Genomic DNA, 22301 nt, shown 5'->3' with positions numbered 1-22301 from the left:
GATTTTTTTACAGATCCTGAAAGTATTTATTTATTATATACCTGTTCTGCTGCTCATTATTGGCTAATCAGCTAATCTTATAGCATTTAGGAATGTAGACATAGTAAAGATCAGCGGCCCCCAACCCCCGGGCCATGGTCCGTGAGTTGTTTGGTACCGGGCTGCCAGAGTTGAGGCTTGGGTGTGAAATTTATGGTTTTCAGGGTTTTTATCGCTTTTTTATCGTTATTTTTATCGTTATTTTTATCGTTTTTATCATTAACTCTGTTTCCCTGGGTCTTTTCCCGTTTGTTATGAATGAATTATTTTTTTTTGGTTTGGTTTGTTTGGTACTGGTACTGGTACTGGTTTTATTTTGTTGTGTTTATCCGCGACACCTTAAAGCCTGGCCTGAAAATATTGTCGGACATAAACCAGTCGGTGGTGCAAAAAAGGTTGGGGACCGCTGGTCAAGATGACCTGCTCAAGTTCAAACTGAGCATCAGATTATGGGAGAAATGTGAATTAAGAAATTTTGTATGTGGCAGGGTTGTTGGTGCCAGACGGGTTGGCCTAGTTGAGCTACTGGGATTTTTCCCACATGACCATTTCTAAGGTTTCCCTCTTTTGGAGAATCGTCCCATTAAGCGAAAATATCAAGTGAGCAGCAGTTCTCTGGACAGAAGAGCCTTCTCGATGTAAAACCTTTTCAGCTAAGAACATGAGACTGAGGCTACAATCCTCACACGCTCACCAAAATCAGAAAACAGAATATCAAAACTCCTGGTCCAGTCTCACGAGTGTATTTAGTGGTGTTGCAATGGCGTCAGGGAGATTTTCTTGGCTCATTTTGGGCCCCTTAGTAGCAACTGAGCATTGCTGAAACTCCACAACCTACCTGAATACTGTTGCCGACCATGTCCATCCCTTCATGATCACGGTGTACCCTTCATCTCAAACTGGTTAATTGAACATGACTATGAGTTCATAGTGCTCAAATTTAGATTCCAAATACAAAAGGGGTTCCAGCCTGGTACTTGCATGGTTTACCTGTGAGTCGGCTGTTAAATCTCCTGTGAGTGTGGTTGTCTATTCAATTAAAAGACCTGAATAGCAGCGACAAAGTCTAGCAACATTTTCATACATACAGTATGAAACATGTCCTGACACAGAGACACACCTAAACACTAGCAGCAGTGCAGTTACTTCTTTTTGTGGTCTGGTCAGGAATTTATTATAAGCCCCTTAAAACCCTGTTCGTATGCATCACTTGCCTCCTCTCCTCTGCTTTCGTCCTTGCAGGCAAAGAAACAGAACAGACAATAGCACATGCATTGATCACCAAGGACGTATTTCTATCACTCTCCCTCCCTCGGCCTCTCCCTCGGTCTGTCTCTGTAATTTCTCTTTCATGGCTGTTTTTCCTGCGGTCTTCCGAGACCTTCTTAGTCGACGAGAGAAAACATAAACTGAACATTAAAATGCCCCGCAGCCCTTTAAACACTTGTCATTTGTCCTTTGTACAAATCATGGCGAGAGTTGCTATAGAGACTGCGCTTTTTATCTATCTTGTTATGTTATTACTAATTCTTCTTTTTTATTAACTTTGCTGGTGAGAAAGAGAGAAAGAGGATGAGAAAAACAGACAGTGAGAGAGAAAACCACAGTCGATTATGAGTATGGGGGAATGATCAAAACTGAGACATTTAAAAATCCAGTTTGCCACAGGGTGAAAGATGAGAGATGAGTGAAGGACATGTACTGTGGATCTTTGTGGACAGATTGGCTAATAAAAAGCTTTTTTCCCCGTCAGATGGAAGACGTGATGTTTAGTTCACAGTTTAATGTATGTATTTTTCCGTAATGAGGCTCTGATTCTCACAGTGGTTTTACCATGTGTGTCTGCCTAAACTGCGTGTTTCTCCCATTGTTTTAGCGTACGTAGTGTGTATGACTGCCTGTAAGACTGCGTGTTCATTAGATTCCTGGTACCTGCACCCAGCCATGGGCGTTTAATTCAGCGAGCAGGCAGGGGCATTATCACACACTACCATCACTAATCCCCATGGAATGAAACACCGACACTTTGATGTCTGCCAAAGAACACCGCTGTAGTATTTGGAGGCGAGACCCTGCATCACGTACAAACCGCAATTAACAATCTATAGCTGGACTAGAGCCAGGCAGAGTGGTGGAGGTGCAAAGAGGGCGGGAGAGAAGAAAGAAACAGCAGAAAGACACTGATGATAAAGAGCCAGAAGCAGGATGGTAAAGCATAAAAGGATGTATACTATGTATTTGTGTGAATATGTGTGTGTGTGTGTGTGTGTGTGTGTGTGTGTGTGTATGTGTGTGTGTATACTGTCAATGTACATATACGGGGGTTGAAGTTGCTCGCAGACATATCATCAGTCTCTGCCAATGTGGAAGTGCTTCTTCAGTGATCAATGCAGGACACACACTGACACATACACGGCACTGATTGATACACATGCATGCGCTGTAACAACAGTGTTTCTGTCTCAGTAACAACCTGCCTGGAGCTTAAAGAACACAGGACAGTGAAGGAAGTCCTGGACAACAGAAATAAAGGCAAGCGGCTGCTGGGTAGAACACAAAACCCTGGACTTTTTGTACTTGACGAGGACGCCGAATGAAAAATTCAGGCCCTCCAACTCCGACAGGCTCTGAGAAAAGTCCTTCAAACACACGCGCACACATGCGTACACAAAACACAATTCCTCATGCCACCTACACACATTCTGGTGAGAAAATGATATCGGTGCGTGCCAGTGTGAATGCGTGTGTGTTTGCGTGCATGTGTGTGTGTGAATGCGTCACACACTGGAGCACGCAGGCTATAATACATACACCTCATGTAAGAGGATAAAACACCAAAAAAAAAAACCAAAGACTTTCATCAAAGCAAGTGAGAGAGGATGTCAGAGATTTTTTCAAAAGATGAAAGAGAGGGATATTCTCTCATTTCGGCTCATCTCTCCCTCTCTCTCCCTCTCTCTCTTTCAAAATCCTTGAAGTATCATCCATGTTTCTATGACGAAGAGAGAGCGAGGAAGAGAGAGAAAGGGGGGTAAAAGTTATTTACGTCCCACGCTGTGTTATGTGGCCTGTCACTTCTCATTTTCTCCCAGGGCTGTCCAACTGGAAGACTTCAGTCAACTCTCTCCAAGCCTGTATTTGCTGAGGTAATTACAAAGTGACAGCTTCAAATCCTCTACCACACACACACACACACACACACACCCAAATATGGGTAAATATGGGAATATGGCTCTGTGGCCTCTCAGATTCTGTTGTTATTATTTGACTCACTTGGGTATAACACGAGATGAGCATCTCTTATTTCATTCATTCAGCAGCTCTTGCATGAGTGACCCTTAAATATTCCAAACTGCACTCAACACAATCCCCAGCTGATGATTAATATTCCTCAAAGTTTATAATAAATGAAGAAAATTGATGTATGTAGTCAGCAAAATGTAAAGCCTTTCTGTCGACTATCTGCATTCCCCATAAAACACACGTGGGCTGCAACACACACATGCATGAAAACACTTCCACCTCCTGTATCCACTTAGAGGTGATTGTAAGAACATCTTTGATCTTTTTTTTTCTCCTTTCTTCTTCAAGGAGATGTATTGCCTGTACACATAATCCATGACAGACATAATGTGATTTGGTAGTATCTCTAAATGGCAGGGAAAACCAGCTGACAGAAATTAATAAGTTACTGCGGCTGTAAAGGAATCAGAGTAGGAGGGGTTGGGAGGAGATGGTGGAGGTGGTGGGATAACCTGGCAGCAAAACACACAGATCATCAAATTATCTTTTGAGGCATATTGTCATGGTGAAACTCATACACACACGGAGCTCAACCTGCCCTATCTGCAGCGGCACACAACGCCGGTCTGTCGTCTCCAGTTTGGATCATTACCACAAAACACGACGCTGATAGAAGTCATTGGCTTGATCCTGTGAAGACCTGAAGACCTATGAGGACTTCTGTGTCTTGTTTCTGTCATTACGACCCAGATCTCCAGAAGGAGTCATTAACTTAAGTGCATCATGAGGGCACATGAGTGGACACTAAGCTGCTTACAGGCTCTCGTGAACTGCAGTTTGCATGTATGCATTGCTATTTTCACTCTGGCACTTTTTATTATCTTGTGTAAAATTTAGTTTTTGAGGACATTTCTAATGTTAGATTAGTTTATATGCTCAGTTCTATCACTGAGTAAAGTAAGAGTGTGTGACTTGTTTGACTACAAAACTCATCACATGTTATACTCACACAAGTTCTCACCCAATCCGGGAATATTTGTTGCTGGACAGGAAGATACCATTCAACAAACACGTTGTTCAAAGCATACTGACTGCCAAAAATTCATAACTTTTAAAACCTAGATTAGTATATAACGCACCTACACACTCAGCAATCCAAAATCTGCAAACAAAAGTTGCAACATGGATCTAATAAACATGTTTGAGACATCAACTTTAATGCGAGCCTGTAAGATGACAACGCTAGGCTGCGATCCACCTCAGCAGATACTCCAATATATACTTCATATGACATATGATAACAAACATGTTTCTCTATAGACTTTCTTCTTTGCTGGAATTGCAGACAGTTTTTTGCATGTTTTCCCTCCATCAAGTCATTTTAGTTTTCCTCTTTTTTTTATCGTCTCATTGTTTCATGCTGTACTTATTGAGTTGAAGATTTAGGTTGGAGGAGTCATGTTATTATTTTTATTCTTATCCTAAATTACTGATAGTTTCCCAATCTCTGGTTGCAAGTGGCCAACTTTAAACCTAAGAAGTGGTCTGCTGGATTGGTTAGTGTTGTCACAGCCAAAGGTTCTCTTTTTGAACCTCTTGGTTACCGGGGACATTTCTGTGTGCGGTCTGAATGTTCTCCCTGTGCCTTATTAGTGATTTTAATTTGACTGTAGATGTTGAAATAAGAGTAACTGGTTGTCTGTTCCTGTTTGAGACTTTTACACTCCCAAACTTCTCTGATTTGACTCGTGAGGGCTGTGTGATTTGGTTACATGTGATTGATAGTGCTGGCAACATTAGCAAACAGGCCACAACTGTCATCAGATGTTTACTCAAATTTCACTCTGTCCTGACTGATGCACTGAATGATATCACATCATCCTTTGCAAATGAGCTAAGCCAAGTTCAACACGAGAAAAGTCACAAATACAGAAATCACTTAATAACCAAAACTGTTCCAAATTAAGAAGAAGATTAAGAGGTCTCAAGAGAAAAGGGTTTTTCTGGGCCACCAAGGTTCCAGCTTCATCTATTTCATGAGGATGAGTAAATACATTTACTGCTCCATATTTGGTTTGACAGCCCATTAAATCTGGAAGGGCTTCACCTAAAAAAATCCTTACTGAATCTGAATCCAGACCAGAGAAGCACACCTAAATCTACCTGACAGATGGTCTGAGACTGGCTCATCACAAACTGTGCTAGTCACACTGTAAATTATACTCCCACTGAAGAAATCTTATTTCAGAATATGTGTCAAAAACATCTTTAGGGATAAACATAGAATAACTAAAAAGTCTGACTTGATGCAAACTCTAGCTGTGGATTAGACAGAAGATGCTCTGTTTAAGGCTATTGCAGGCTATCTAGATCGTCACACTCCCATTAGCCATGCCTCTGTGGTCCTACCCATTGTTCCTCTATTCTCTAAATCAACATTGCACCTCGATACGTGTGATGAACAGCTGCACATAGATGAGGAAAGCATTACGTCAGTGCAAGTTTGAACGCAGTGCAGTCTGATCTAAGTGCTGGTGGCGGCAGTTGAACTGTGTAAAGCACGTGTGCACATATTTGCATGCATGCATACTTACATACTTGTACAAGTATATCAGCCAATAACAGTGGTGCACACAGCCCCCCCTGTACAAGTCAGAGCAGCTCGATTACATTCTGATATGTACAATGACGTACAAATAAATACACTATCATGATTCATCTTGCCATAAGAAATTTAAAAGGCAAAAAACAACAAGAAAATGACGCCGGACCGATGCTGAGAAGTCAATGTGACCATCGGTGAAGGGAAAGGATTTTCAAGGTGGCTGTGTCGTTTATGTCCAGTGGGGACGGCTAGGACAGATGTGGCTTTATTTACTGCTGTTGGTTTGGATATAAGTGTGCGTGCATGTGTGTGTAAAAGAAAGAGGGCATGAAGAAGACAGACAGAAAGAGAGAGTGCGAGGGAGGGAGGTATGTCAAGCTCGCCAAACTACTCAGCAAGACTGATTTATTTGGCAACTGCTGGATGGTGGTCTGACTACAAGAGGCCACCTACTCCAGTGTCTGACCTGTGACCCGCTTCAACTTCTGAAATGAACTCAGCTGTCCTTGCTAAATCTACAGCTGGACAGGAGGGATGAATTCTTGTTGGGGAGAACACACATACATAAATACACCCATAAAACACACATGCACAAGATTACGAGCATGTGTCCTACCACCCTTATTCTTCCCTGTATACAAAGAAAAGAGAAAAAAAGTCTTTTAAATCGTTGCAGATTATTTGCGCTCATCAGTGCGGACTGATTCAGATTGATTGTAGCGTGTTAACAATCTGTCTGCGTTAACTTTATTAGAGAGAAACAATTTGTCGACCTTCTCCAGCCTGTCTGAGAATGACCGCCATCACTCCGAGTCAGACCACGACGAAGACGGGTTGCCTCCCACTAGGCAAAAAGAGACAGATAGAATATCCATTGTTGCTAGTAAAAGCCACACACAGTATAAAAGGTGGGAGTAGTTTGTGTCTGAAGAGTAAGGCTCATGTAAAAGTGCTTTAAGACTTCTATGGGAAGTCTGTGGGAAATTTAATTCCTACTTCTGACCTTTGTAAACAATTTCCTGATGCATTTATAGTCTCAGTCACTCATTTTGGTTCATAGTAAATAAATTGTTCAGCCTTTTCAGTGTCAAAAGAAGGATAATGCGCATTGGCTAAAGTCATGGTGGCTATGTACAGATTTTATACTGTGTATGGCAAAATGCAGGTTGGTTACTTTAGAAATTCCTCAATCAGCTAACGTGATCCCTGATGCTACCTCATGTATTAGCCCTGTAAAGCCTAAACTATGAAATAACAGTCAGAAAATTCTACTGGAGTGTTTATGAAACTTCTGACAATTAAAAAAAAACACAATTTGTTTATCTTAAACACACAAAGACATACAAGAGGGTTAAGATTAATGTTAAGGAACTCCTATTGACAAGTATGACACAGTTGGTGCTACAGGGTCAGTCTGGTCTCACAGTACAGCACAGTGTTGAACAACTGACACGCCAGACAATACGTACAACAGTACAATATAACAAAGCTAGCACTACCTGCAGTTCACTCGGCTGCAGGTACCATTAATAAAGGTTTTTTTTGATGCTATGCAGAAATTCTTTGTTTACTTTTCTTTGTTTGGTAAATTAGATTGTAATTTGCCTGCATTGACATTGTAACGTGTTTAGGCACTGCCTGTTATTCACCATCTCTTATTCTCACCTTTTGCTATACAGATGGTTCTGGGCTGTGACCTTGGACACGCACACACCCTAACACACGCTCGTGTATCCATCTGCTTGCACTTAGATTGGCTTAACCCTCATTCTCTCTCTTCCTCGCTCTCTCACTCTCTGTAGTTCTCATCTTTTCCTCCCTTTGTCATCCCTATTGTTGTTTCCATTCCTTTGAAACTTAAAAATATCCCAGCCCGATTGTGTTCTGTACATTGGGTTACCATGGTGATTGCCATGCAGAACAAGCAAAAGGAGTTTGTGTTTGTGTATGCATGTGTTATGTGTGTTCGTGTGCCAGTAGCAGTGCTATCAGCCAAGCACAGAGTCCAAAGCTATTTTCTAAGGAAGCAAAAATAAAAGGAGAAACACCCACCATCCCCTCTCTTTGGTTTTCCTTACCCCCTTTTCCTTCTTCTCATCTCTCTCAGTCTCCATCTTATTTTCTGTCCCTTCTCCCTGCCCTTCATCCTTATCTTTCTCGCCTGGCCCGTTCCCCTTTCTCTTGCCGTTCCATCTTTAACCCCACGTCTCTCTGCACCAGCCTTCAGATACCCGCCATTGCACTACCGCACCCCATGGCAACAACCAAGAGAGGGAGTGAGGAGGAGAAAGCAGAGACAGATTGACAGGAGACTGCTCAGAAGGTCTTTTGGGAGTTGTACTGTACATGGTGATAGGGACTTAATGGCAAACCTCATCTGGCTGACACATTGCAGCCCTCTGACGACAGCAGCATCACAACATCAAGGTTTCAGCTTACACCCAGCTAAAACCAGCGGCCTGTGAAACCAGCGCACACCACACCATAGTTTGCAACTGACTTTAATGAGGGATCCCACTCTGTGCTCGTCTCTGTCTCCTATTTTACCTTTTCATGGCGTCTCTCCTTGAAATATGAGCATCTAACTGTGACTTTATGCACATGTATATACATACTCGGTGAAGAGTTGCTATTTAAAATTGTGTGTATTCCTGTGTGTCATCAAATTCAGTTGATATTATACTGCCATATGACATTCCATCGTGTTTTGTGTACATGTAATCACGCACATATGTTGTTCTCTCTGTGTGTTTGAGTATGTTTAGAGTTCATTCCCACTGATCAAGGGAGCAATAGGTTCCTTTAATCTAAGGGTGGTCCCCATGTGCATTCTCCACCCTGGGTTGATCAAGGGCAGAGCAGAGGGAGGAGCAGCAGAAAGAGCCTGGTGGGTCTGTTCGACTGACTGAGTCAGCGTGTTAAAAAGTGGATTTCAGCAACCTATTACACATAGCCAGGGATTACCAAAACCACAGCTTGATATTGATTGATAAATTTCTTCCTAGTTTCAGTCTGTTAGGTGATACTGTACATCCCAAGGGAGTTATCAGATAACAAAGTGCTGAAACAGATTCAAGAAGAGAGGCAAAACAGAAGGCCTGATGCTTCTGCCCTATGGTGAAATAAGTAGAGAGACTTCTGGCTTGCGTATTAACAAATACTTTTAGTTTATTAAAGGCTGTGTTTTTGTCGTTTTAGTGATGTACTATGTGAATCATAACTACGTGGCAAGAGTGAAAGATTCAACTCAGTTCAATTCAGTTTTATTCGTATAGCTACAAATCACAACAAGATGCTTTATACTGTAAGGTAAAGACCCTGGAGCCAAGACCGAAGTGAAAAAAGCAGCTCTTTGAGTAGCCACCTGTGGTTGGCTCCATAAGCGAGTCAACCCCCAGAGACTCTCATGTTAAAATGGCTGCCTCACTGGCATGAATACACATATTTACAATCTGACACAAAAGCCACAAAATGACTATAAGCACGTTTTACTTTGTATGACCAGTTTCTTCATTTTTATAACTATACAGAGCTAAGTCTGTCAAGATTCTCAGTCATCCAGGTCATCGTAGTCTAAGGAGCTCCACCTTTGACCTTAAAACTGAAGAAGCTTCTCGGATGAAAGGTGAAATGTCTTCAACTTACCGAAGTCCAGCTGCTTGTCTTTCCAAGCTCCTTAGACTATACAGACCTAAATTTTTACAGGTTTAAATTGTAATAAGATGACTACCTATTTCAATCGCAGGGAGGTGTGTGTGTACCTCTTTTTGCCCAGTTCCATGCTAGTGACTGCCAGCAAAATCTTGCCACCTCTTGCCAACTGATTGCGGAATACACATTTCCCCCCAGCGATCAGGATGGTCAACACTGTGAAAAGACGTGTGCTGCAATAAACCACAAATATTCTTTAAATCTGACTGACTGGTGTGTCTTGTTCACTGGATACCATTCATCGGGTTCAATTCAATTTAGTTCAGTCTTACACCAATAATACAGAGAAAATCCCAACAATCAAACAGTCAGACGACCTCCTAGGAGCACTTGGCAACACTGAGAAGGAAAGACTCAGGAAGAAACCTGGCCCCTCCCTGAGCCTGGTTCTGTTGTTTAAAACTGCTAAAACTCTACAGTACAATTACCCCTGCTCCATCTTTCATATTACCCAGTTAATCTAAAATTATTAATCGTGGCATAAAAAAAAAAGCCAGAAAAGAAAAAGAAGGAAACTGTGGTTAATATGTAAAAAGAGAGGGATAGTGTAGCTCTGTGTTATCAGTCCTAGCTTGGCAGTCACATTTAAGAAAGTGGATGGTGTCTGGATTCTGATAAGCTTCTTCCAGGAAGTCCCGTGTTTCCTTGCTTAGTAATTACCTCTCATGGAGACTGACCAGGGTGAGAAATAAATCTCATCATGTGTGGACTGGATAATAGGAGATCTATAGGGATAATGGCTTAGCAGGTGGTAGACACACACACACACACACACACACACACACACACACACACACACACACACACACACACACACACACACACACACAGTTCACACACAGACTGAAACTGTTTCTCAGTGAAACTGGTAAGAAGCAGAGAAATACAGAGTTGAGACAGGCGCTTACTACTCAGCTCAGTGATGCAGATTCCTGCAGCCAAATAAAGTCTCCACCCTGCATATGTGTACACATGAAATGCATCCTTATTTTCTAAAGCTTGTAGCACTTTGCAGCCACTGGGCCTGATCACTTCTGATAAGGCTGCTCCATATCAACCTCCACCTTCTCAAAGAAACTTGTTTTAATGAAAGTACTTTCCTCAGTTTGGCCGATTTACTGGATTTTCCTTTTGCTCTCATCTCACTCTCTCTCTCTCTTGAGCTGGAGCAGCAGTGGCAGCAGCCCATTTTAAGAAGTGCTGACGCCAGGGCACCCAGCATTTCTGTGTGCATTCAAGGAATGAGGAATGTATCTCCAAACAGCTTAGAGAGAGGCTAGGAAGAGGGGGTAGAAGGAGGGAGAAGGAGAGATAGCTAGAATGAGCAGGAGGAAGGTTAGGACAGAAAATTAAATGGAAAAAAACGGGTGGTGGAGAGAAAGACAATTTTGTAAAGAAAGAAAAGGCACAGAAGTGAGGAAGCCCTGATGCATTGTACGGCACCTTCACTGTGAATGCACCTCTGCCCTGACAGTAGACTGCTGAATCCTGTTTTTAAATGCTGACATTGAGCTTAATGTTGACAGCGATGTGCATATAAAGTTCAGAATGTTATGCAGAAAGAACTTGCAAACAAGCTGAAATCCATATGTGGCGGGTTATACATACGATACAAAATATGTCAAATTTATTAGAAAGGGTATAACAAGTGACATATGGTGACAAAATGATGGGGGCCAGATCAACCCACAGACATTCCCAGACCTCGCTAATCCACAGCAGATGATGCCTGACACACACGTGTGCTCCATGAGGACAGTGGCTTTGATGAAAACCACCGCAGCCACACTACCATGAATATTACTTCCTGTGTGCTGATTTACTGTATGTGCATCTGTGGCATATTTGTACTGACCGATATCACGAGCTGGGGGAAAACCCTCCCTAAATTCGCCTTATTTTGACGCAATCTCAGAAAAATCAAACATCCCCTCGTCAGCCAACTGGCAGGAGCGCTGCCTTTGGTCAGTTAATGCGAAGAGTGACAGATTCTTCCGAAACAGCAACAGGTCAGGCCAAACCGCAGCTCTAGCTTTCTCACGGCTGCTCGATCACCCACTATAAACACCACATCCTCATCCATCCGTCTATCTGTTCGTTTATCCATACTTGCATCGGCACTTGTCGACCCTCAACAACCTCACAGATTCACATGTTAAAGTGTTGACCTCTTACACAGTCTTGTTGGGGTAAGCTTGACAGGCCAGAGGATGAAACGGGGGAGCTGTCATTGATTACAGGTGATTGGAAGCAAATGGTTCATGGAAAGGAGACTGTTGTGGAATAACTAAGAAATAAAAACACAGACACTTGTTCAGAAAAGAGGGAAAAAACATTTAAGACAAAAAAAAGAGCCAAATGCTTACACTAAAAAATGCAAACACAAATTTGTGATGAGTTTCACGTTGGTGGGGGAGTTTGGAGATTGAACAAATGGGAAAGGAGAGCACACTGAACATCACTTGGTGTCTCTCACTGTTGACTGAAGTCCAGTGAGTCTGCTCAGAGAGCGAAGTCCTCCATTCCCCCGGTTCTCCGTTGTCATCCTTTGCCATGTTTGACTCTCCACTCTCCTCTTCAGGCACTCCTTGGCCGTTATGGGAACACTGGGCACTGCTAGCTAAGCCACCTTGTTGACAGCTCCTTCCCATGGCTCGCCACCATCACCTCGCTTTGTACCCTGAAACGGACAGGAAGAACACATCACCCACAGAGGTAAGCATGGGAACATTTCATCATAGGAGAGCACAGGTGACAACGGTGGTCTGAGACAGGTAGATGTATTCTATTATTCACAGCCCAGCAAGGGCGTCAGATCTCCCCAGTGATCGCTACAGAGGCTGGTGTCAGAGGTGACATCAAACAGACAAGAGCTTGGTGACAGCCGCCGACTACGCCGCCGATCAGGTAATTCCCAGGTGCCCCCGCAAAGGTCTCCACTCTGGAGGCACCAGTGGGATCAGGAAAGGCCACCTGGAAACACAGGTCAAAGCTTTGATCCAATCAGAGGAAAAATCCAGAAGGGAGAGGCTTTTATGAATGCAGGCAAGAGGGAAATGGTCGGCTGTCATTTTGTATTTCGGCAGCCAAAAGGAATCCAGCACCAGCAGTTGCTCCATCATTATTTCATATGCAGCTCACTTTAGATGCTTCTAGACTAAAACACAAGGTGGAAACAAAAAAGGGCCCATGATAATCGTTATTATTAAACCGCATATTTTATGAGGTCCCTCCCGATTAGAAAGTCAATTGCCGGTTATGTATTCACGCAGGCTGTGAAAAGGCACTGAGAGAATGACCCTCAAGCTTGACCTTGCACGCTTTGAACTTTTTCTCCTCAGCCCCCCTCCTGTCTCTGTCTCTCTTTCTCTTTTTCTTTCTCCCTCTCCTTCTGCCTGCACTTGGTCCCAGGGAACGAATGCTTTGATTTGGCCCGTCCAGCTGCATAAGTAAACCACATTACATTTTAGGAATGTAAATAACAGAAAGTGCTTTTGTGAAAAATTCATTGGATGCTCCCAGCTGGACCACATAATTATTTAGAGAGCATATGTAAATACCTCTTACGATTATGGAGGAATGCATGCAATTTCCCTTTCAAGGCCCTAACTGGTCATTTGGTCTGGAGATAGGAGGTCACAAAGACAAAGAGGGAAACTATAGAAACACTGTGTGCCATAGCAATAAACCACGGTGATCTGATCAAGAGTTCCAAGTGCTCTTTAGACCCCCAAAGCGAGAGCCAGCGTCTATAACTGGAGTGTCATATATATATACATATATATATGTGTATGTATATATATATATATATATATATATATATATATATATATATATATATATATATATATATATATATATATATACAGAGCATCCTGCGAGAGCTCCATTGCTGACACAGCTGCAGACATGCTATGATATCATTGCAACTTAATACCATTCGTCAATGTTATGAGAAATAATTTGTCAGTACTGTCAGCAGAACGCATCGTCATCCCCGCTCACTAGGAATGCATCCACGTCAAGCTGAAAAACATACATGGTTTGTGGTTGTCAAACACAGTTCTGGACAAGATAACCCTGATCTTGATAGCATGATATCCTTAGACGAGTATATTCTGATAAGATCAAATGTATACTTTACACCACACAGCACATCTGCCAGATGTCAAGACGGGGATGAGCTCAGATTGGCTGCCATCGCTCATCACTTCCTCCTCGCTAAGAACTGTGCACACAGGCAGGGCTGACTTCCTGTCTGTCTGGAACATTGCTTGTCTGTGCAGAAGAAGGGACATGTCTGTAGACTGACAGGGCTGCTCTTTGGAAGCAAGTATCTATTCTTCTATCGAGAGTAAAATATGCACACACAAAAAAGAAAAAACGCTTTGCTAAATACAGCGACTTTCAAACTTCTAGCTGATTTTCTTCTCATGTCCTTCTCATGTCCTCTACCATATATTCTGCTTTCATGAAGACTAACAATGATACAGACTCCGAATCCCCCCCCCCCACCCCGCTTTCCCATGATCAAATGTTACAACACTGACAACCAAGCATCTCCTCAGCAAACACACAACTTCCCCAAAGGTAGGCTGATATGATATGAGTGAATATGTGGATAGCTGTGATCTTTTTCTCTGTCAAACATCAGTGTTTTCTCCCAAGACAAGAGAATGGTGACAAGACAGAAAAAAAACACACTCAAACAATAAACTGTGTCATTGAGGAGGTGATCGAGGAATAATAATTAATGATGGCCATGCAGCAGGACAAAGATGCTCTCCAAAGACCAGACTGCTTTCCCCCGAGGGACAGAATGGGGCTTCAATTAACTGACAGGCGGACGTATTAGAATTTCTATCATGGGCCTTGGCGAGCTAGTGAGATTCAGGACTACAATGCTTTGAAAACCAGTGTGGTTTCCCCATCAAACGCGTCCTCTAGGTCCTTTGATCTGCTGGGTGGTATGTGTCCTTGGAGATATGTGTCTACTTCCTCAAAGCTCTTTGTTGCCAGCACCTCATTTTCCTGTGCTGAGGTTTAGTGCAACAGCAACAGCAGGCTCTGCCGCATTCATTCTCAGACAACAGAAACAGCACATCCACATCATGACACACCAGGTGATTTTAAGCATGCATGATGCTTGACACACTGGTGTGTGTGCGTGTGTGCATAAACATACAGAATAAATGTAGTCGATGAAGTACGATCATCTGAGGACAGTTTGTACAGAAACTATTTCTATGAGTTTTGAAATTTACAACCACCTTGTCATTAATTAAACCATAACATCAAAACAAGATCGAATCATTTTTGATAATATTTGATAGCCAAAGTCATCCCTTTAGCTTTCTATACATATAATTCAGTGGAATCTCTTAATAGTGATGTATGTGGACATTTTTTCTCATTTGACACTCAGTTTATCATCTCCAGTCTACAGCCAGTCTTTTGAAGCTCGCTGTGGAGTAAACTGATATCAAGACTTCCTTTTTCAGTTTACTACTACTAATAATAATCATAATAATATTCTACTAAAATTGACTTGACTGTTTCCCTGCATGCAATCAAAAAACATGTTTTTGCTATCCTGCAGATTCATATCCATATGCATATATGTGTTAATAGAGTCTGTAGTGTTTGACAGCTGACAGTCTATAAAGAAAGCAAAAAGGGGAAAAAAGAGAGAGGGATGGCACAAACAAAGTAGTACTTGTAGTGGATGCTACAAGTGTGTGGTGCACTTTAACTGTCAGAGATAGAGATCTGTTGGATATTGATGTTATCTTTCTATTTCACTGCCAAGACACATTCTCAAAAACTCTCAATAGAAGAATGGCAGCGAACATGGAGACGTGATCTCTGTTACGTCTGCGCTAATTGTTGCAAGGGTGACCTGTAGAAAAACAAGTCTAAAATTTTGACTCACTGGTGAGTTAAATCAAAGTAAATCCCCTCCCAACATGAACACATGTCAGACTGAATAGGGTTAGTGGTAGCCTGATAATCAGACAGAACTGCTGCATCCACACCTAAATGCACAAGGTGCATTCACCAACATATGAAGTTTAGCTCAGTGTAACCCATAACTCTTGAGAAGTAGTTTCCAGTGTACGAACAGGTTAATAAAAGACATGACTGAGATACCTGTAGGATTAAATTTGCTTGTCCCACAGTAGTGACAGCTGTTTCAGGTTTTTACAGGTTGCTTTTTGTCTCTTTTGAATCCCTCAACTTTACAGAAGTCCAGCACTAATCGCAGTACTATGTAGGAGGACTTCTTTGATCCACAATCAGCCTAAATGTTTCACAAGGTTTTGCATTAAGTATAACTAAAGAACTAAACTCAACATTGATCCTAAACCTGCATTTCTAAGAGGCCAAAGTTATTATGGTGGAAGTTTCATCACAAAAATTCAACATCAAGGGATTTTTCTGCATGAGGCTTTGAAATCTTGAAATTATGTAACCCTGTTCTACTTCCTACTCTCCACTAAAATATCAAGCATGGCAAAAAAAAACCCAACTCGCTACAATCAATCTAAATGTTGGCTGTAGCAAGATAGCTTTTGGGGTAAAAGCCAGGCAGCCCCCTTACTGCTGCCAGAAACCCCCCCACATGTTCACTGACGTCAGCAGCCACTCTCACCGGCCGACTCTCCCTTGAACTGCTCGGTCAGTTTCCTGTTAGGTCCCGACACAATATGCACGAATGCTCCATCTTGCAGCGCTGCTTCCCTGTGAAGTGGTGTTCAGGTTACATTCCTCCCAGCTAAAGCCCTCGGCCCTCCCCAGCCACAGCCGATCTGTAAACTGTTTACACTTCACTTCCCACACCTGGACCAGGGCCAAGGCAAATCTGGAACAAGGCCCACAAGAAAGAACCAACAGATAGGCCCTTAGACTTGAGGAGGGGAGGAAAGATTGTGTCTTGGGCTGGAGTGGAATATTGACTCACCACCAACACCGCCCTGTTCTCTTTTTCTCTCTCCTAGAGTACAAGAGGAAGTTTGATCTGGAAACAGATCCATGTGTTCAACAGTCTGCTGGCCCACAAAACTAAGACATGCTGTGCTCTCATCACATAAATATCTTATTAAGATTTCTGATAACTTTTCCGATCATACAGCAACATCACATGGGACAGGCTCCAGTGTTTCCTTGAGTTTTACTGATAGCGTGCTTCTCAACGCTCCGTGCAGATAGATTATATTTATGTATTTATGCACCACCCCTCATATGCCTCCCTTTTTGAAGTGATTAAAAGTCCCTTGAAATCACAGTGGCAAATCCACGACTGATGCACCGGTGCTCTGCTGTACATCACTGCATAAGTCCCAGAGAGGATATCATAGATAACTTGCCTTTGAGTCGTGCTACTTCTGCCATGTCATTTTTTGTGCGCACTACAGCTCGTGTAAATGGAAGCCCAATCCCTGATACATTTTGTAAGTGTGATGTAAGACTGAGACAGAAAGAAATCTTCAGTTCCCCTGTGTTTGTGGGGAAAAATTAGGATTAGGAAAACATTCAATTGAAAGGATAAGTGAAAATCTGTTGAGTATGTATTATGACGTAAGAAAAAAACCCACAAGAAATTTGTGATATAATAAAGTGAGGCACTGCTGACACACATTTCGTGGACCCATTATAGTTTTCCTAATTTTCCATCGTATTCCCCCAACAATGAAACAACCCTCTTTGAGCAAGCACTTGGCAACAATAGGAAGGAAAAACTCCCTTTTAACAGGAAGATCAAATTGTGACTGGTTGGGCGTTGGGGGTGGGGGCAGCACAAAAAACATACTATGTAAGAGAGACAGAGATTAATAATAATTAACTACGTGAGACCAAGGAGTAACTAAACACTTGACACACTAAGCAGGAAAGTGCATGAGGGACGGGTAAAGAGGCCATGCTGCTAATGAGTCAACTACTAATTAAGCTAAGTTAGCGAATCCCTAGACACAGTAAATGAATACTGTGAATATAATTAGCAGGTTATTCACCAAAGAGTGTGCTTTGGAGAAAAAAACATATGAAAATTACACTATGAAATAAGCCATTATCTAAGTTTTTATTTAAGTGGGCTACACTGTGCCGTTTGTAAAAGGAACAGGAAGCGATACTATACTGCAAAAAGAGCCAACACCAAATTCATATATAATATATATGCACTGTTACAAAGGTGGATATTCATATTAAACATGGGTTTAATGTGAAGTGAACTTTAAGCTTCAAATAACATCAGCTTAAAGCTCAGGCTTCAAACTGCTCAGGTTTTCTACAGGAACACTGGAGCCCCACCCACCTGCTGTTAAAATCTTTTGTGTAGGAGGGGCAGCCAATCAGAAGACAGTTGAATTAAAAGAAGGAAGAAGACCTAAATTGTCCTATTTCAGACCAAGGATGACAGCAAGTCTCATTATTTGTGAAATAAGGATTATTTTTATGCAGTGACTCATGCAAAGCTCCTCTAGCAGAGTCTAATAAAAAAAAGGAGTTGATTATTATGTAATATATGCTCTTTAAATACTATGTTACTGTGTTTACTATATTAAGCTATGTTATTAACAGAAAGTCTACAAAAGTGCGCCATGTGAATAACAATTACTATGGGTGATGATTACATTTATTTCTGAAATAATGAGAGGGAGACATGAATTAAATACACTGGGGAATAGAGACCCACATTCTGTGTTATGCTGTGTAATAAAGTTTCACTAGATGAAGAGCAAAAATGTAGCCTTTTACTCAGCAGTGAGGGGAGAAGATAAATCCAAATTTAGTGGACTGTCTGACAGTCCTGCTACAAAATACTGGCCACATTTACGATACAAGACTTGCTTGGACTATTAATTGCCCCTTTGTCCGATTTGCTGTCGTCTATGTATGTGGCAGTGGTAAAGAAAGACGTTTTTAATAGTTGGAGTTAGAGCAAGATGAGCAAGGGAGAGTAAAAGCTAAAGTAAACCCATAAAACCAAACTAGTATGTCCTGCAGTCACATGTATATTGAATACCAATCAGAGGCATGGGGCTTGCCAGCATCGGCGCTGCACTCATTTCCAATGCACACACTGTAGCTCAATCAGTAGAGCCCTGGCGGATAAAAAGGGATCGCTTGCCTGGCTCTCTGAATATTAGCTAATGCCACATTTGCAAGTCTTCAAGAGCAAAGGGTGAGTGGGTAGAGGGGGAATAAGAGGGAGATGGGAGAGATATGAAAAGATAGAGAAACAGAGGGATGTGAGAAAGGGAAGATAAAGACAGAAATAGCGTGAATGCAAGAGAAACATTTAAAAAAAACCTCTGCTCTGTTTGGGACTGTTGGAAAAAAAGATTATTTCTTGCAATAAATTGAATGGCTTTGTGGAGCACAAGTGATGGAAGTGACGCCTGGATGGGGATTATGCTCTTTTCATCATAAAGCCCCATCTGGTATACTAGCAAGACCACGTCTGTCCAGGCCTCTCGCCCTTTAAAGTGCCGGCTTGGGTTACACATCAATCCAGTCCTGTTGCAGCTGTGCTGGGAAAATAAGACCGAGCGATTCTACACATACATGGCAGAGCACATGCTAACACGCACACAAAGAAATGCTCATCAATTACAAAAGTGTGTGTACACATGCAAATAGACAGATGGAGGAACAGGGAGGCACACAGAAAGAAAGATTTCACGCATGCAGACACACACACACACACACACACACACACACGCACACGCACACACAAACACACACACATATATCCCCCTGCTCCCATGCCCCAGTGCACAAAGTCCCAACAGAAACAATGGCAAAAAAACAAAAAGGACATCTCTGTTTTTGAAGCATGCCTATTTCTAACTTGAAAGAGCCAACCATAATTAAAACCAATGGGCAGCAATGCGAGATAAATGAATAGCAGAGCATTCACCAGACCCCTCCTCATCTTTTAACTAAACCACTGGTCCGGTGTATGGCAGATGTTCCAGCTCCATTTGATGTGTGCGTGTGTATGCCCATGTGTTTGTGTGTACATTTCCACAAGTTTGTGTGTCTGCACTGACTGGCAGGACATTATCGTTTGTCATTTCCTTCTCCTCTGTCTTTGCAGATCCATCACGGCTGCGCTTACATACATAAACCTATCGCGAGTTCTATTTTTCTTTTTCCTTTTTTTTTTTTATAAGAACCAGATTTCCCCTCTGCATGTGCAACACATACAGTCACATGACTCAGAACTAGTAAAATAAAATACCTTCTGTTACATTACCAGAAGCCATTTGGACTTGTATTACATCTAAAGAGCTGTGTCTAGGATCTAATTAATATAATATTATTGAACATTAAATCAAAGTTTGCATGTTTTTTGAGGAACCTGTGAGTTGAAATCATTAAATGTTTTATTCAACATATCTGAACAGCATTTAGACTTGTATTGCAGAGAGCTGAAAATGCAAAAGTGATTCACAGCCAATAAAGAAAATAGAGTTAAACTATATAAAACCACCAAATTATCCTTTTTTTCCCCTTTACAACTTCTTTAAAGGAGACAAGATTTAACTGATGGGTCAAAATTATTCTTTTTAGATGAGATGTCTGCCTTTTAGCCACAAATGATATTAGATGTCACACATTACCTCGGAGGACGTGATTCACTCTTTAGCTACGTAAGACCTTTAATTCTCCTGTCTAAATTGGCTCCGGAGGATGATTCTTCATCTTTAGACCGTGTCATCCTCACATTGGACCTCATCAGCGGAAGAAAGGCCCACCATCATTATCTCGTGATCTGCCTATTTCTGCTCATTCCTACACCAATGAGGATATGAATAAAGAGGATAATACTACAAATGGATAAAGATAAATGGAAGTCAATTTCACTGGAATTAAAACAAGTGTTTGATTCATTTGGAAAGGAAGCGTTAAAGAGGGATTTAATTTGATTTGTTTGGCAGTTTGGTCTCGCCACTGACCATTCTGAATGAAGAAGTTAATGCAGCCTCTCTCTCTGTGCTTTAAAATAATGAACAATGGAGAAAGAGAAACAGAGGGAGATTGGGATGGGTGGGGGGAGCAATGTTATGACTCTATTGAAAATTGTGCTGTTAACAAATTGGTGGGCCTCAGCTGTTTTCCAAGACTTCAGCCTGCAGGTACATTTGTCTGCCTGTTTGCTTGTCTCTCGCTTCATTGTAGTGTTTCTTTCAATGCCGGACTTTCAGTTATATCTGGACAGCCCAAATGACAACGCTGCCGGCAAGAAAGAAGTAGTTGATGGACGAGAAGTGAATAAAAGGAGCCCAAATCGCCGCTCCAGCGCCCCCCCCCCCACTTTCCCCTCCTCCTCTGTCAGCCGTTCTGGACAGCCCCGAGGAGATCAAACCTGTTTGTAATCCTGCTCTTCCTCTTTATGTCTGTGTGTTTACAACCTGACCACATTGCTACAGTACACTCCCTCACAGCTCTGTCTGTGCTTCACGTCTCTCTCTATTAAATCAGATGTAGGAAGGTGGGGAAGAAAAGGGATGCATTCATTGTCCTTGGCTGACAGATTTTCAGAAGGACGGTTGCACAGAGCTTGTTTTTCTGCACTGCACTGACAAGTGATAGGCAATTAATTTCCACAACCACTTCCCCCCATCTTCACTTGGTCATCAGAGAAATTTCCAGCCTGGGGTCTGAGTGAGCCGTGAAGTGTCTGCCGGATGGCTGTCGTCAGATGGTTGGTTCTACTTCTGGTTCACTCTTAGGAAGAATGCAGGCTGACTGGTAGGGAATGACGTTTCCTCTCGAGCAGTCTGAAGGCCTTGTTTCTCTTTTGTCCATGCTCGGGTTCTTTTCAAACACAGTAATTTGCGGAAGGGGACCCCAGCCACAGATCACAGGATCTGGATCTGTGGGGTTGGTGTGCAGGGGGAACGGCCTTTGGGGCGCAGTCCTGGAACTTCTTCAATGGAAACCACATGGCTTTAGATGGGCAACCTCTGGGTGGTCCAATCAGCATCAAGATGACATTTACTGACACATATGTCTCTAGCAATTGACTTCAACCCTGTGAAACATTAGCTTTTTATTCCTCTTTTTTGAGATGTTTCAAAATGTGATTTAGTGGAAGACATTAGCAGTTAATTACATGATGCCATAAATGAATTGCAAGCAGGTTGCTTTGGGTTTCCCAAGGGCCTTTGTGGCTTCTTTGACAACTTAATCAAGCCAACTTTTATGGTACTTGAGATTTTCTGGAAAAACAGAGTTGTAATAGCCAAAACAAAAATCGAATAAACACTAATAACATTTGAAATAAATCGATAAATCTTTTCAGACAATACAGAGTTGTTAACATCTCCCCAGGCCTCAAGGTCAGAAAGAAAACAGGACGGTGCAGAGCTCACCACATCTAACCCCAGTCACTAAAACGTTACTAATCTGCATCACAAGAACAGCAATCATCTCACTTCAGTGGCTTTCCAACCAAAAGCCCTCTCGGCCCACAACAATCTGACATCATTGTCTGCAGACTCTCCAGAACTTTTGTGGTGTGTAATTCCACAGCAATGGGAAAATCCCTTCCCTCCAACTCGGAAGTGAGCGTGAATAAGCAACATTTCACTGGGTCAGCTGGTTTCATGTGTAACTGACTATTTTTTCAGCAGAGACACACACTAAGATGCTTTAGAGCACAGAGGGAGGCTAATAGGAAATGTTAAGCTTG

General features: G+C 42.1%; 1 protein-coding gene across 5 annotated transcripts in view; it reads right to left on the bottom strand.

Annotated features, from left to right (window-relative positions):
* LOC146384895 (axin-2-like) overlaps positions 1 to 22301 on the bottom strand; it is an 87504-nt gene that overhangs the window by 60934 nt on the left and 4269 nt on the right. For all 5 annotated transcript variants that reach the window (XM_084930337.1, XM_084930339.1, XM_084930334.1 and 2 more), the window contains exon 2: positions 12075 to 12278. The gene's annotated coding sequence lies outside the window, so the exon portion shown is untranslated. The remainder of the gene's footprint in view (positions 1 to 12074; positions 12279 to 22301) is intronic.

The sequence above is a fragment of the Perissodus microlepis genome, chromosome 6, assembly GCF_051167445.1.
Source record: "Perissodus microlepis isolate ML-2025 ecotype Zambia chromosome 6, ASM5116744v1, whole genome shotgun sequence".
NCBI lineage: Eukaryota > Metazoa > Chordata > Actinopteri > Cichliformes > Cichlidae > Perissodus > Perissodus microlepis.
This window is presented reverse-complemented; position numbering and strand designations above follow the sequence as displayed.